The sequence below is a fragment of the Adiantum capillus-veneris genome, chromosome 24 (genome assembly GCF_014529385.1).
Source record: "Adiantum capillus-veneris isolate H3 chromosome 24, ASM1452938v2, whole genome shotgun sequence".
In the NCBI taxonomy this organism is placed as follows: Eukaryota; Viridiplantae; Streptophyta; class Polypodiopsida; order Polypodiales; family Pteridaceae; genus Adiantum; species Adiantum capillus-veneris.
Genome location: NC_140954.1, coordinates 45,985,556 through 46,001,622, shown reverse-complemented (window position 1 = coordinate 46,001,622; position 16,067 = coordinate 45,985,556). Strand labels below are relative to the sequence as shown.

Here is a 16,067-nt window from a genome sequence, read left to right as displayed (position 1 = left end):
GAGATGGCCACAGATACAGTGGACCTGCACCTGCCCTCCAACGATTGGGATGTGGTGATGACGAAGTTAACCGGGTTAAGAGCGCAGTCCATGGCCTCAGAAAGTGAGATGGAAACTCTCAAGGCCACTGAAGTGAAGATAAATCTGGAAGTAGACTCTTTACAAGGACAAAGTCAAAGGCAAAAAGAGAGAGAAGCGGAGCTACAGGCCAGTCTAGCAAGGGAATTGCAAAGATACCAGGAAATGGAAAAAGAAAATTAGGAAGCAGCCCAAAGAATGCAAGGAGTCAAAGAGCAGTGTAGGCAACTCAACAAATCATTGATAGATGCAGAGAGGGAAAGGGATAACCTGACCCTACAGCTGGCTGAGGAGTCTAAAGAAGTTGAAGCAATGCGAAACGCCAAAGAAAAGGCGGAGATAGATCAAGAAGCCAGCTAGGATGAGGTCCTTGAGCTTAAGGACCAGCTTAAAGTGAAAGATCAAACCATCCAAAGGCTACGGGCATCTCCTGCCAGAGTCAGAGCTACTAGCTCGACTCACACCACTATGGAAAGCCAAATTTATGAAGAACAGATGCAAGAACTTCAAAAGGAGCTGACTCTAGAGAAAAAGCAACGATTGATGATGGCAGAATGGTCAATTGTTATGCAAACACGAATGGAAGAAGAACAAAAAGCCATGCAAGAGGAATTAGAAAGTGTCAAAAGAAAGCTCGAGGAGGCGGCGAAGATAAACGCCAAGTTGAAAGACCTCCTCGTGAATATGGGAGAAGAAGCTGAAACAGAAAAACAGAAACTCCTAAAGCAGATTAAGGAGCTGAGAGGACAGCAAGCCGGAGAGCAAGAAGGCAGAGGTCCATCCGCCAATGAAGGCATAGATTTAGAAAATGTTGTAGATCCTGTGGACACACCTATGCAAGAGAAAATCCTAGTAGGATCCTCTCAAGAGCCACAAGATCTGACACAGGAAGAGGAAGAAAAGCTGTGTAAGGCAATAGAGGTGGAGATCAGAGAGACAACTAAGGAAGCCTTGGAATGGGAGCAGAGGGTTTTCAAATCCATGACTATCCAGAAGATTGACGCCAGCAATCTCAGGCGCAAATGGCTTCAGCCCTCTCTCCCATATCCTTTGCTAAAGTATGAAGCCCCCACCATCAATAAGAGGATTAGAGAAGAGTCAACAGTGCCACTCTACAACACAGATATCTCCCAGCCAGAAGGGGTCACGTTAATAGTTGACTCTCAGTCAAAATGGAGGAAGGCATTGCTGACGAAGTACCCAGAGTACCTAATCCATTTGGTAGAGGCACCCAAAAACATCAGAGACAACCTCAGCTTTTGTCCTCTACCAAGGATCAGGATGTGGAAGGCCCAAGAGATATTACAAAGGAGCCAACCCACTTGGCTGAATTATCCTAAGCTGTCGGGCATGAAGGCAGGTGAGAGAATAAGTGTCCAATACATGGTGAAAACCCTAACGGGCGCCATCAAATTGTTCACTGGCTCACCTGACCTTACGTGCATCATGATGAAGAAAATCTGCAAAACCCTTTTAGCAGTATTTGAGACATTCAAGCATGGCCAGGTGACAAACTGTATCTTCTTCTTCCAAGATACTTACAGATGTGCCTATGATCTGTCTGGTCAACCTTCCAAGGAGGTGATACATGCATTGTATCAAAGGCGTTCTACACCGGCTTCTTCACAATAAACACTGACATTTTTGGCCCAACAATGATGAATCTACATGCAAGATACGAATCACTGATCAAGATGCGCGAAACCATACGATGAAGAAGAAGCTCAACGGCCATGTTGGGGACAACATGAGCAAGGAGGGGGGGAGTGTTAGAAGCTCGACACACCCCACAAAAACTGACTACTCGGAAGATTATCATTTTTTGTAATTGTTCATTTATTGAGGAAACCTGATTTCTCACCTTGTAAATATTGGGGCTTACAGAAGTTTCCAGATTGTATCCCAGTTTTGATAGTTAGATTGAGTAGATGGTTGATTTGGAACTTTAGGGTTTGAGAATTGTAAGGTATATATACCACTTTTTGACCTTAATGAAAAAACCCTTTTGTCATTTTTAAAAAGAAGTTTTGAAGTCTGTGAGTGAGCGTACTATGTACGAGAGAGAGTGTGAGCTTCATCTTGACGCTACGTGTGCATCGGTGGTCGAAATCGAGTGCAGAGAAGTGTAGTGTGTTGTCCCCGATGAGAGATACATGCCGATACCTACATTGCGCGCGTACGGTCTGGTTTCGCGAGCTCCTTCTACGAGCTTCATCTGGTAATTTGGTGAGCATACGTTGTCCGATTTTGCATTGCAGCATATCCATGTGTTCGCATTGAGTAGAGCTACTCATTAGGTACTTTAGATTTTTGAAACGAAGACTTGCAAATTTCGACTAGACATCCTACGTTATTTTGCACCGGGTGTTTTGGGTTGGGGTTTTGGTTCATAGACCTTAGGGAGAGCGACCTATTGGTGATAGTAGGGTCTCCTTCAAGTTCTGTGGTGTTTCGGGATTTTTTGATGTGTGTTCGGCTCTAGAAAGCGTTGTAGGAAGTTTTCTCTTATGTACTCTTGAAGGTTGTGACTTAGACAATTGGTAGAGACCTCTGTAGGAATTAGTTAGGAGTCGGTCGAGTGTAAGTTGACACCTTATGCTTGCTTCCACGCGCCTGCGGGTCGAGCTTCGTCCTTAGCTGACAAATCTTGTTAGGTGAGTTCTCTTTATGCTATCGTCCATCGCGGCGTATCCGTCCAACACCAAGGAGTCCGAGATGTAATATATCGCTTTGGATCGCTTGCAAGGTATTTATCGCTCATTAAATTTTAGTATAAAATTTTAGTTGATAAGTTCTTAATTCAAATATAACTTTAATATCTTCTTTCTTTTATTGATAGATGGATTACATCTAAAGAAATTGACAAAGGGTTAATACCACAAAAGAAGCGTGAATGTATAGAGCTTCTTTGTTTAATGGAGAAGGAACTTCCAACCTCCTTTTTTGATATCCAGGTTCATCTGATAATCCATCTAGTGGACGAGATAGAGCTTGGTGGTGTTGTTTCTACTCAATGGATGTTTTGGGCCGAGAGATTTATGGGATTACTAAAAGGTTATGTACGTCAAAAAGCAAGACTAGAGGTTTCTATGGCGGAAGGATGGATGCTTTAAGAATGCATGTATTACGTTTGTGAATATCTTGAGCAAACCAATTTTTGAAGCTCCATGCGTATGAACAAATGAGTCTTCGTCTACCATGTCAGACGAGGTATTGCTTGGTAAGGGAGTCCCTTTTTGACTTAAGATCTAAGATAATTTGGATATTTCTACTTTCATTGTCTATAATAGCGAATGCATGCAACAATTTGTTGAGGAGTACGAGGATAACTTGCAAACCAACGAGTTGGAAGACGTAAAAACAGGAGATCCAGACGTCAAACCAACGTAAATAACATCGAAGACGTACCTTCTTTTCATGGATTGGTTATACACCCGTATGCAGTGGGCGGATAGACATCATGAGACAATCTCAAGGTAACAGAGAGAGTTCATGATTGGATGTGAAAGAAAGGTAACTTTTGGGTTTTGAAAACTTTAAACTAAACAAGCAATATTCCTTTTTTTCTTATGTCATTTATATATTGATCTAGGCCCGAATGTATACAAACATGTGGACTTATGGTCAAAATCTTCGAATAAAGGCTATTGACGACTTACGTCTAACTCAAGATTCTTCCGTTGTTGCCTCTTTCAAGCAATTATCACGTGCAAGTTCAAAAGACACAAATCTTGTTGATACTGAACTGGGTTATGTCAGAACCATAGTCGGCATTTATGAAATATTGTATCAGATCTTCAAACAGGTGAATGAAATCCCTCTTCATACAACAATGACATGTAGATTTCTTGAAGTTATACATAATTCTAAATTTTTGATTCGTGTATTTTGATAGGTGATTCTGAAGGTGGATTGGTTTCATGCCGAGTATAAAGGCAATAGTGCCACAATGAGAAGAGAACCGTCCAAATTTTGATCTGTCAACTCCTCGAAGTTAATGCGTGCAACAAGAGAGCCTTACATTATGCCAACTCATGTTGAGAAAGCGTTCTTTTACAAGAACCCAGCTTCTCATCCATGGTGGCAAGTTGTGCATGTCCAACCTAGAGGTCATCAGCTGTTTGATAGCGTTGACCCTGAAGAAGCAAATCAGGATGAATTGGTAACATCCTCGAATATAGACACATCCATGTTAGAGACGTGTAGAATTTCCCTTGCCAACCATGATGACATTGTAGATGATGAGAACGACAACCATCCGTACTCTAACACTACAGACACCGAAGAGGAAGAAATAGTGGATGTCAAGCACATGGAGAAAATGAACGTCAACACAGATTTAACAGTAGAGGAGTTTGAAGAAGTAAACAAAGATAATGAAGATGAGATTTTATTGACGATTAATCTCAGAGCTGACGATGAGGACTATTAGCCGTGCGTATCAACTCACAATTCAACCTATATTGGGTAAGATTTAATCTCACAGTAATTCATTTTGTTAACACTAGAATGGTAACCTAACAAAACATAAAAGTGTCCTTTCAGGGTTTTGGGAAAAAATTCCAAAACCATAGTAGATCCACTCATTTTGAAAAATCCTTTCATGAGCTTATAGTTCAATAACTACTACATATGGAAAAAATGAAAAACTTGTAACTTTTCTCATCCCTTGGTCACTACAAGCCTCCAAAGTTGATGGACCAGTGCATTTTTCCCAAAACAACAATTTCTTACGGTTGATTGCATATAAATAAGAGTGGAAATTTTTTTAGGACATGAGATAAAATGCCCCGTTAACTTCAATGGGTTGGTGACCAAAATATATGGTTGCTTTTATCTCACTATTTTTTTTTGGGCAAAACAAATAGGTACAAAAAAGTTGCATTTTTGCCATTCTACGGACCTATCATCAAAGTTTCTATAGTCACGCTCAATACAGATACTATATACATGTTTTTTTAGTTCCCTTTGGGCATCTAGATTCAAAAGAAGCCATGGAGCATGTCAAAAGGATAATGGATCTCTTACAATTGGAACCTTGGGGGCAATGATAAAGTGCTAAATACAGCAAACATGAAAAAACTGGGTTTAGCATTATGACCTCTAAAAACCCATAGAAACTACTCAATATCTAGCCAAGTTTGTAGTCTATGATTAGATATGGTTACTACCTACAAAATACACATAATTGGCCTAAGAAACTAGCAATATTGAGAAAGTTATACTTGATACTCTAAAATGTATCGTATTCTTCAACAATCAAAAAACTCAACCATCATCATATACTATGCTATATAGCATATTAGGTCCCCCAAACTCAAGTGGGGAGTCTCGTGGTGATAGCCTCATATGGCTAGTGTCACGGTTCGATTCCCTTTAGACTTGTTTTTCTTTTTGTGGCTATGTACAAGGTAATCAAAACACGCCGCTGCCCAAGATACGTGGACGCTGCCATCGACAGTGAAGCCCATCTGAAAAGCCTAGCATTTTTACATGACAGATCAGCCTTGGCGTTTTTGCACTACAGATCAGCCCCGACAGCGGCAGATAACAGATTAGCCCTAGCGTTAGCAGATTCCACAACAAGATAGCAGATCAGCCCTAGCGTTTTTTCGTCAGCATAACCATCCAGCATTTTGCAGATCTACAGCGACAAAACCCAGTGTAAGGTGTAGCGAAATGAATGTTGTATTTTCTCAAGATTAGTGATTTATATTTGCTCAAGGTCCCTTTTAGTTCTTAGGGAAGGAGAGAGCCTTCCGTCTTTATGGAGAGTGGTATGATCACGAACAAAGTGAGTGGATATTGTGTGTGCAAGTGTATGAGACTGAGAGAAAGAGAGAAGAGAGATATGACACTCGAGAGTTTGTAAAACCCTCCTCCGAAGGCCCCACTCTCGTCGGCGAGAGTGGTCTACTTTTGATTGCACAAAGGTGTACAATGATGATGCATGGACTGATGCAAACAGGGACTATGCTGATGACGACGATGATGACTTTAGGGATGCATTCGACACTTTGCTATCTGTTGTCCACAAAGGGGTAATGACTAAGAATCTAGACCACTTTGGGGGGATGAAAATGTATGGATTGATGCTGTTTTTATGGCTAAAAAACCCTCATTTGTTGAGGCTCATATGGATGATAAAAACGTTGAGGTTCTACACTATCAGGCTGCATTTTTGGGGCTGATGTCGAAGGCTGAATATAATGTTCTGTTTTGCAAGTCTTAGGCTGCGTTTTGTGGCTGAAAATGCTACCTCTTGCAGGTGTTGCTGGCGTTAGCAAAACGCTGGAGTAGGGGCTTCCTGTGGTAGGTAAAAACGCAAGGTGCAGACTTTGCTGGCGATGGCCTATTGGGGGGGGGGAAACGCCAAGGATGCAGGCTTGGCTGGTGATCCCAAAATGCTAGGGCTGATGGGGGTGGTCTCACCAAAGATAGCTTGGAGAGGTTCTTGTTGAGAGAGGGAGGGAGTACTTGTTGCTTGAAAATCCTGCTGTGCTCCTTGCTCATCTGCCCAATCGTGCTAACTTGGGTTTTCTTATGTATTAACTTACCCAATTTGCCCTACTTAGTTTCCAACAGAAGTCACTTAATAAATAAGTGAAAAATGTCAAAAATACGGAAAAATAGGATAAAGTCACTTGAAAAATCTCCAAACTGACTCTGATGGAAATGCTTATGCTTATGCAGTGTGCAACCAGAGGATATGCATCTACATTGAGTGACTGGGCATGCACGATCTACGAATAGACTCACAAAAGTGACAGATCACTTCTAATCTAAACCGACTAGACTTGACGGAAACCCTACTATGGTGTAGCTTGTCCACGGACACATAGGGTTGGATGTGTCACGTGACACCCAGATCTAGAACAACGTTTTCGGTTTTCAGCAATCAGACTCTGCCGTAGAATCATCGAATCTCACAGACCTCACCTTCCCGCAGCAGTCCTTGCCGCATGGTCAGATCCACGAGCGTTTGTAGTTTCAACCCAAAAAACATAGATTTCAGCATCTGCGTTTTCAGCGCGTCGTCGTTGCATCTTCATCATCGACATAGAGTCAAAATTCAGTGGATAAAGATTCACAGATTTCAGCCATAGCGTTTTTCAGATTCCAGCCCGTCTCATTGTCATCCTCATCATCGTCGACGTTGTCGGCAAGTCCATAGCATATGATTTAGTCTCCATTATGTGTTGATAATCTTTTCATAGATTGTGCATGCACAGCCACTTAGTGTAGATGCATATCCATCGACAACAGAAGCTCAACAACCATCGACAGTAGAAGCTTAGCAACCTAGCGTTTTTTGAGACCCATCACCTAGCGTTTTTTGAGATCCATCACCTAGTGTTTTTGAGAGTTTTCAGCATGGCATTTTTCAACAATGAAAGACGAGCAGATTAAGCCCCTAAAGAGTAGCACATTCAGCCCCAAGAAACCTCAGTTTTCAGCCCTAAACCTGTAGATTTTCAGCGTCAAAGACCTACAGAACAGTCCCAAAATCAGCGTTTTTGGACATAGTCGCAGATTTCAACCCATAGCATTTTTGGACAGCAGATACGAGATTGCAGATTTTATCCCTTAGGATGGTGTCATCATCCCCGTCGTCATCGCCGACAGAGCCTAGACATGCATCAGTGCCATGCATTCAGCTTGATTCAGTTTGTGCAATCATAAGTAGACTGCTCTCGCCGACGAGAGTCGGGCCTTCGGAGGAGGTTTTTACAATTTCTCTGGTGTCGTATCTCTCTTCTCTCTCTATCTCTCAGTCTCATTCACTTGCACGCACAATGTCCATTCATCTTGTTTGATATAAGAGGAGTGGCTACTGCAACGAATGCACCTTTTCTAGACCTTGTGCCATCAACACACAAAAATTCTGGGACAGTTGGAAGTGTTGAGGATGCTCATTTGGCTGAACACCATGTACATTTGATTTGTCTCATATGGTCCCAAGCGGCGAGCATGATAGAAGAGAGGAAAAATCATGCACCCCAATAGTGCACTTTGCACCCTTGCGAGAGTTGCCTACATCGTGCCTCTACTATACGCTACACCTGCTCAGAGAGTAGCTCCGATAGATTTCCACCTTGACAGATCGAGAGTCAAGAGAAGAGAGAGAGAGAGAGAGAGAGAGAGAGAGAGAGAGAGAGAGAGATGGATGTTAAAAATATTTCTTTCTTTCTACTTACCGTGCTGTGTCGCGTCGATGACCCATGAGTTTGCACATTTCCTTGACCATCCACTTGTGACTCCATCCTGTCCCATACTCTGTCTCTAGTGTATTGATAGCATATTTCTTGTCATCCTCATGCTGATCACTACAATGCAAAATAAAGTCGATTAGTAATTTAACTAACAAACTAAAATTTATATTTTTTATGTTAATTATTACTTACTCCCATGGTATATGAACCTGCTTTAGATAAGACGAGTAGAGGTCTCCCATCCGACGTTTGAGGGCAATGCCGGCTCCGAGCTAGAGGATAGCCCCATCATGCAAGATGTCGCATGTGACACCCAAGCTACCAATGCATGTGCGCAATGGTGGAGGTGGAGGCACTGATGGGGGAGCTGGCGGCTGAGGTGGTGTCTCATGAGTCGATCGGCCTGGTGGTGTGCTACTCTGCCGATGATGCCTACATGCAATATAAACATACCACAAATTAGATGAGAGTTCTTAAAAACTACTTGATATTTAATCCATAATCACCATAATAGGTATACCTCCGAGACTGACGGCCACTAGCCTCTGAATCAGGTGTCAACTGAGTACTAGGAGGTACATTAGGAGTAAGCTGCTGACTCTCATGATGTGATGTACTTGGAAAAGGAGTCCTAAGAAAAAAAAGACATCAAGGGAATACATATATTAAGATTTCTATATTAAAAAAAGAATGACATTACATTACTACTTTATCAATCAAGAAGATTACCAATGTGCTATGGTCTGATCTGCATGAGAGGAAGTCTCCACTCCTGTGTGTGACTGGGAGGATGTACCCTCTCAAGGACGTACGGGAAAACTGAATCACCCAAGAAAATCGATGGAGCTATCTAAACTGGCGTCATCCATCTCCATATAATCTGACATAGCCTCCATCAAAGCCTATCCTAATAGTCCAGTGGTACGTAGCAAAGTCTTGATGAACGTCAACTTCACTCTATGATCCTGGTCACTCATCATGTCTGTATATTTAAAACAAACCATATGTTAGACTAACAGAAACATCGTATCTGCATATAACATCAATGCAAGTAAAAATATTAATAGATCAAGAATCTACAGATGAGGTCGAAGCAGCCATGAATGAAGTGAACTACAACAAAATAGATCAAACAAAAATGCTACAGATACTTCAAAAGGTTATGAATCAAATGCAAGATCAGGTAGCAAAACTAAAAGAGAAACATGCTCAGTAACAAATTCAATGCAAGAGTAAGCTACAAGAGAGATTTGATGGTTTGTGGTCGCATGCAGCACGAGATTATAACCATATGGCAAATGTGGACAAAATGAAGCAGACCTGGATATATTCCTGGAAAGGACTCAACCTGAGCTATATGTTGTTGCTGGCAGCGCTTCTGCTTCCGCTTTTGCTGCCTACTCTCACATGGTATCAGACGCTGAGGTTCTTCTCCTAAGCCGAGGATCCCCTGTTGATTGCTTCCGTCACGAAAAACTTCCTCAAAACTGAGATCGTTCCCCCTTGGTGGCTTTGTTTTCTACAAACACCAGCATTTTAACCTCTTTTCTGTGCTATGGAGCCAGATCAGCCATCCCTACTCCCTTCTCTCTCATCTCTAAAGGATTACCCTAGATCAGCCCTAAGATCTTGTTCTTGGCGGCCAACACACAAGCCTTGCCTAATTTGCACCTTTTCATTAACTCTCAGCCCTTGCGTTAATCGCTTACGGGCATCGATTCGACAAAAGGATTCTTGTTCAGCATCTTTTCGGACAGGTGGCTATGCCGTCCCTCAATGTCTCGACTACGACTGCCATCTTATGGTAGCCTATGCTCCTCCTCTCTTTGAGATGCAATCACATATGCTCTAGAATGTTTTCATCTCCTACGCTCCTACTCTCTTCCAAATGCGATCATATATGCTCTAGAATGTTTTCAGCTAATGCAGAGAGAGGGCATCTCTCCAAATGCAATGTTATCTTAAGGAGTGCGTTGATTGCAGGATGAGATCTGTTTTCAACAGACGTAGAGAGAGGGCATCTCTCCAAATGAAATCAAGTACACTTGCATCTTGAAGGCATATGACATTGCACAAGATGCTGATATAGACAAAAGAATTCATTCTAATCTTGTTAGTCAGTGGTAATTGTGCTTGGCTGTGGGCACTACCTTGGTCGACATGTATGCCTAATTTGGTGCACTTTATAGATCACAAAAAGGGGGACGGATTCCGGCTCCCTCCCTGGCCACGTGTCACGTTTTTCTTATTTTGATGGTGTTATTTGCAGCCCCGAGGGGGACAGTGCAGATAGACAGAGAGACGTGCTAACAAGATATGAGAGAGAGAGAGAGAGAGAGAGAGAGAGAGAGAGAGAGAGAGAGAGAGAGAGAGAGAGAGAGAGAGAGAGAGAGAGAGAGAGCGGCAGCTGTCCAGCAGGGCTATAAAAATACACTCTCCATAACCAAAGAAAATAAAGGCAAACTTGGAATTCATCGGCGAGCGCAGAGGCCATCGAACAACAGCAGTCAGAGGCCATCGAGCAGCGCAGCTCGAGCTTTTAGGACATGTAGGTGGCTAGGCCGTCTCCCTCAATGTCTCACATATGAGTGTCAGCTTATGGTAGCCTATGCTCCTGCTCTCTTCCAGATGCAATCACAGATGCTCTAGAATATGTACAACAGTATCAGGTCAAGAAGAGAGAGATCATTTTTCAACAGATGCAGAGAGATCTCCAAATAAAATCAAGTACGCTTTCACCTTGAAGGCATATGGCATTGCACAAGATGCTGATATGGGCGAAAAGAATTCAGTTTGATATTGTTAGTCAGTGGTTGTGCTCGGCACTACCTTGGTCGACATGTATGCCTAATGTGGTGCACTTCATAGATCACAAAAAGTCCTTTAGGAGCTTCCTATTGCAGATGTCGTCTGAATGTGGGATATGCCTAACTTGGCACGACCAAGGAGCTCGACGCTGTTTACACCGGGATGTGACATCGTGCTTGACATTGACTTGGTCGACATGTATGCCACCTATAGTGCACTTCATGAAGCACAAGAAGTGCTTGAGGAGCTTTATGTCCGAGATGTCTCTTGAAATGCACTGACTGCAGGATATGCCCAATGTGGGTAGGTCCAAGGAGCTCTGGTCATTTTTCAGTGGACGAAGCGAGGATATCTCTCTAGATGCAGTCACATATGAGCAACATCAATCAGAGGCCATGGAGCAGATCAACTCAAGATTTTAGGACAAGTGGCTAGGCACTCTCCCTCAATGTCTCACCTACAACTGCCAGCTTATGATAGCCTACGCTCCTGCTCTCTTCCAGATGCAATCACATATGCTCTAGAATGTTTTCAGCTGATGCAGAGAGAGGGAATCTCTCGAAATGCAATATTATCTCAAGGAGTGCATTGACTGCAGTAGTGTCAGGTCAGGAAGGGAGATATTTGTTTTCAACGGATGCAGAGAGAGGGCATCTCTCTTCAATAACAGATCTTGATTTCAACTCTCGTCTGATAGATCTTTGAGGTCTCTTGGGATAGTTTCCTACGACGTTGAAATCCTCTTCTTCTTTTTCTTCTTCTCTAGATGCAATCAAGTACACCTGCACCTTGATGGCATATGGTATTGCACAAGATGTTGATATGGAGAAAAGAATTCATTTTGATATTGTTAGTCAGTGGTTGTGCTTGGCACTACCTTGGTCGACATGTATGCCTAATGTGGTGCAGTCCATAGATCACAAAAAGTATACTTAAAGTAAGAGGTCAAGACAAGGGTTCAAGAGCCTTTGCCTACAGGCCCGTTCTACTCGTTTTTCCCACTAAGAGCAGGGAAGGGTCTCTGAGGTGGGTTGATGGACGGCACGTGGGCTTGCAGTGGAGGCAGGGTGGATTGTGGGTTGAGGCCGATGCGGAGGACCACCTTGGGTGGGGGCACCTGGCTACAGAATCCTCTTTGACTGCCCTGGCTCTTCATTTTTTGACAGCAGAAGTTGGCTTGCGCTCCTTTCTCCTTCGGAGATCAACATGTAAGCCTCGGTCCTGGCATTCTGCTGGGTTTGGGAGGGGGTCTGGCTCCAGTGGAAGGGGAGCCCCATTTGTGTGGCACTCTTAGATCCATGCAGTGGTTTGAAGATGGGATTGGCTCCTTAGCATCCAAGAGGTTCTTCTAGCGGCTCAGATCGAGAGGGTTTGTGTGTGGCAGCCGTGGATTTCAAATCAGTGCATTTCAAAAGACGACATCCTGGACAGGAAGCTCATCAAGCACTTTTTCCGCTTTATGAAGTGCACCACATTTGGCATACATGTCGACCAAGGTAGTGCCAAGCACAACATTTTCTTTCAACAACCACTCACTAACAATATCATCATAACTTCTTTTGCCCATATCAGCATCTTGTGTACTACCACATGCCCTCAAGGTGCCACTGTACATGATTGCATTTGGAGAGATGCAGTCTCTTTGCATCTGCTTAAAAAATCTCTCACTCTCTCTCTCTCTTCTTGACCTAGCCTTGTAGTAGTCAATGCACTGCTTGAAATAAAATTACATCTACAGAGAGACCCTCACTTCACATTAGCTGAAAATAGGCTAGAGCGTATGTGATTGCGTCTAGAGAGACACCCTCACTTCATCCACTAAAAAATGACCAGATCTCCTTGGCCCTGCCCAAGTTGGGCATATCCCCCAATCAGTGGATCTCAAGAGACGACATTTCAGACAGAAAGCTCCTCAAGCACTTCGTGTGCTTCATGAAGTGCACTACATATGGCATACATGTCAACCAAGGCAGTGGCAATCACGACGTCTCATTCCATTGAAAACAGCCTAGAGCCCTATCCAAGTTAGGCATATCCCGCAATCAAGCGACATCCATGACAAGAAGCTCTTAAAGTACTTTTTTGTGATCGATGAAGTGCACCACATTAGGCATACATATTGATCAAGGTAGTTCCAAGCACAACCATTGACTAACAATATCAAGTGAATTATTTTGTCCATATCAGCATCTTGTGCAATACCATATGCCTTCAAGGTCGACTCTGTAGATGAGCTCGCCGATGAGTTTTGACTCTTTGTCGGCCAAATAAGAGGCTGCAGGCTCTCACTGACTCCCCCACCAAGAACCAACACCTAATTCTCATGGACTTCCACCATGTCCTTGATGATGGTCAGACTCTCGCCCAACAACACATACTGAGATCTCTCTCTTTCTCTCTCTCACATACACACACACACACACACACACATACACACACACACAAGCACAAGCACTCTGCTATCGCATGAGAGGCTGCAGCGCAGTTGGCCAGGGTAGCCATGGTGCTAGAAAATGAGGAGGCGATGGAAGGCAAGAAACACTCGTGCAACTCATGCAAAGAAAACACATCATCTAGCTCTTCTATCTTCACCCCTTCTCCTTCAAAGCTCACTACCAGACTTGATGGTGGTGAAGATGATGATGGCTCTTGCATGCGCTTGCGTTTTTGACATTGTTGCTCGATACTTGCAACTCCATCTTCGATTGGTGCTTCTCGTTTCACTCTCTTCTTCTTCTTTGTCTCCACCTCTTTCTCTAGCATTGGAGCCATGACATTGATGGAAAAGTTCAGTAATGCGCGTGCCCCGTGCATCTTCAATGCCGCTCGATCATATGCAAAAGCTACCTCCTTAGCCGTGTCAAAGGTCCCTAGCCAAACACAGGCCCCTTGCCTTGTAGAGTCTCCGATCTCAGCTGCATATTTTCCCCACGGCCGACATCATACTCCTCGGTAATGCTTCTTGTTTGGAGCTCTTGGGAATCTCTACGGGTGTTAATGATGAGCTTGAAGGGGCAGAGCACAATGTAGAGGCAGCACCATTTTTTATGCCTTTCTTTGGAGGAGTTGTATTTTGCGGTGTTGATGATCTGGGTGCAAGGTGATTCTCCGTCCGTGCATCTTCACATTTTGGGGTGTGCAGAACCCAGCCTGTCTTGTTCAAAGCTTCTTTAAGAATTCCATACACCATCATGTCATCTGATTCATTTTCATTTAATGGCAAACCAGAGCTTGTTCCCAAGCATTACCTCAAGCAAGCTGGGGTGACTTGAACAATCTGTACGAGCAAACGAGAGTGGCTCGAGGGGCCAGACTCGACGACACCCGTTTGAAGGATGTTTCTTATGCACTACTACCCCTTCATTTGCATCACAATCTCGCGCAATGTACAACATAAACCTCGTCTATGCGACGCATTCATCATCGGTTAAACGGCATCCGTCAATTATTAGTCCCTCGCAAACCCCCCCTATGGCTAGTTAAGAGAGCCCTAAATTTTTGGGGATCATGTGTTCCTTGAGATTCGGGCTAGCCCCTCTCCATCGTTGATCACCTTACTCCACTCCATGTGCGGACTCGTTTCACTTAGTGCCATGTGGTCCCTCCCTCGTATTGTTGCTGATGTAAATTAACTTTACCGAAAAGGAAGAGCGTGAGCATCTTCCAAATTGAACTATGCTTGTAATGAGTAATGTTGTATAGGTCATGTTCATGTGTAAACATCGGCTCTAGCAAGGTTCCCCATCAATAATTATTAAACACTAGGGTAAATTGTAGTGTAACTAATGGCCTTCCAAGCCTGCAGCTTAGTTCTTAGGAAGCTTGACATATTGAGGGAATGGCTGATCTGCTGAGCTTGTGCTTAAGAATATTATTATTATTGCTGACTCCTACTATACTAATGGGCGAGCTTATAAGCACCAAAGCAGTAGCAGCAACAGTGCACCAACACTCACAGCATAATGGCAACTTGTTGAGCAGCTCCTTCATGCATCTCCCTGTTGTATTAAACCTCATCAATGGACAGGTGAAGCTTGGGATGTACATGCGCAGTCTCGAGGGTGGTGTGTTCTTGCCATTCCTCAGCTCTCCCGCCTTCAATGTTAACTCATCCAATTCCATGAGAGTCCTAGCATGGAAAGATTCAGCTCACCTTCTCTACACTGCCTTAGTGGGCCTTTATTATGTAACCACTAAATACGCGTCATGTATGAGAAGAAAGTCAAGGACATGAAGAGATCAGTTTCTCTCAATTGGAAGAAGACATCAGGGGAAATAGATAACATAATGTGCAATGGTAAACTCTCTGCCATAGGCGAAGAAAGCTCAAGTGACATCAGTGATCTTTATGACTCTGACTCACTTGATGATCACGAGGAGGATAAAGTCTCAGTTGGAGAAGACAATATGATCTTACAAAGCTATCATGGGCCCCTTGCAGGTGTCAATCTCTTTGTTGAAGGGGAACTTCCTCAATTGACAGATAATAGACATGTCGAAGAGAACGTTTCACTATCAACAAGCAGCAAAGCCTCTAGTGACGCTGGTGCAAGCGAGACATCTACATCAGATTCGGACAAAGTACCACAATGCGGAGTCTCCTCTCCTGGAGAAGGAGAAAGCTGAATTTTCGATCGCGGACGTCAGCACGTGGAGAGTTGTTGTTGAACAAGTCATATGGAGAGGATGGTGGTGATGACATTGATTGCGATAGGCGCTTGTCAGGTTGCCCCATAGAGCCATGCTATTCTCCGGTACGTAATATGCCTGGATCGATTATATCTATTTTGATGGATGAGGTACCTTGAATAATGCAAAGCCAAGGCTAGTCTAATGTAAAAAATGCACAAAATCTTTGCTAACTTAACCTAATTTATCACAAGAAGGTTTTGACATTTTCTTATGTAGGAAAATGGGCTCTTTCTCATTGTTTGCATGTATTGTTTGACATCAGGAGCTTCCACTCGG

General features: G+C 43.3%; 2 pseudogenes; both read right to left on the bottom strand.

Annotated features, from left to right (window-relative positions):
• Positions 1 to 4,524: 4,524 nt before the first annotated feature.
• Positions 4,525 to 14,494, bottom strand: LOC147426309 (ethylene-responsive transcription factor 2-like; annotated as a pseudogene).
• Positions 8,273 to 9,271, bottom strand: LOC147426310 (uncharacterized; annotated as a pseudogene).
• Positions 14,495 to 16,067: the final 1,573 nt, after the last annotated feature.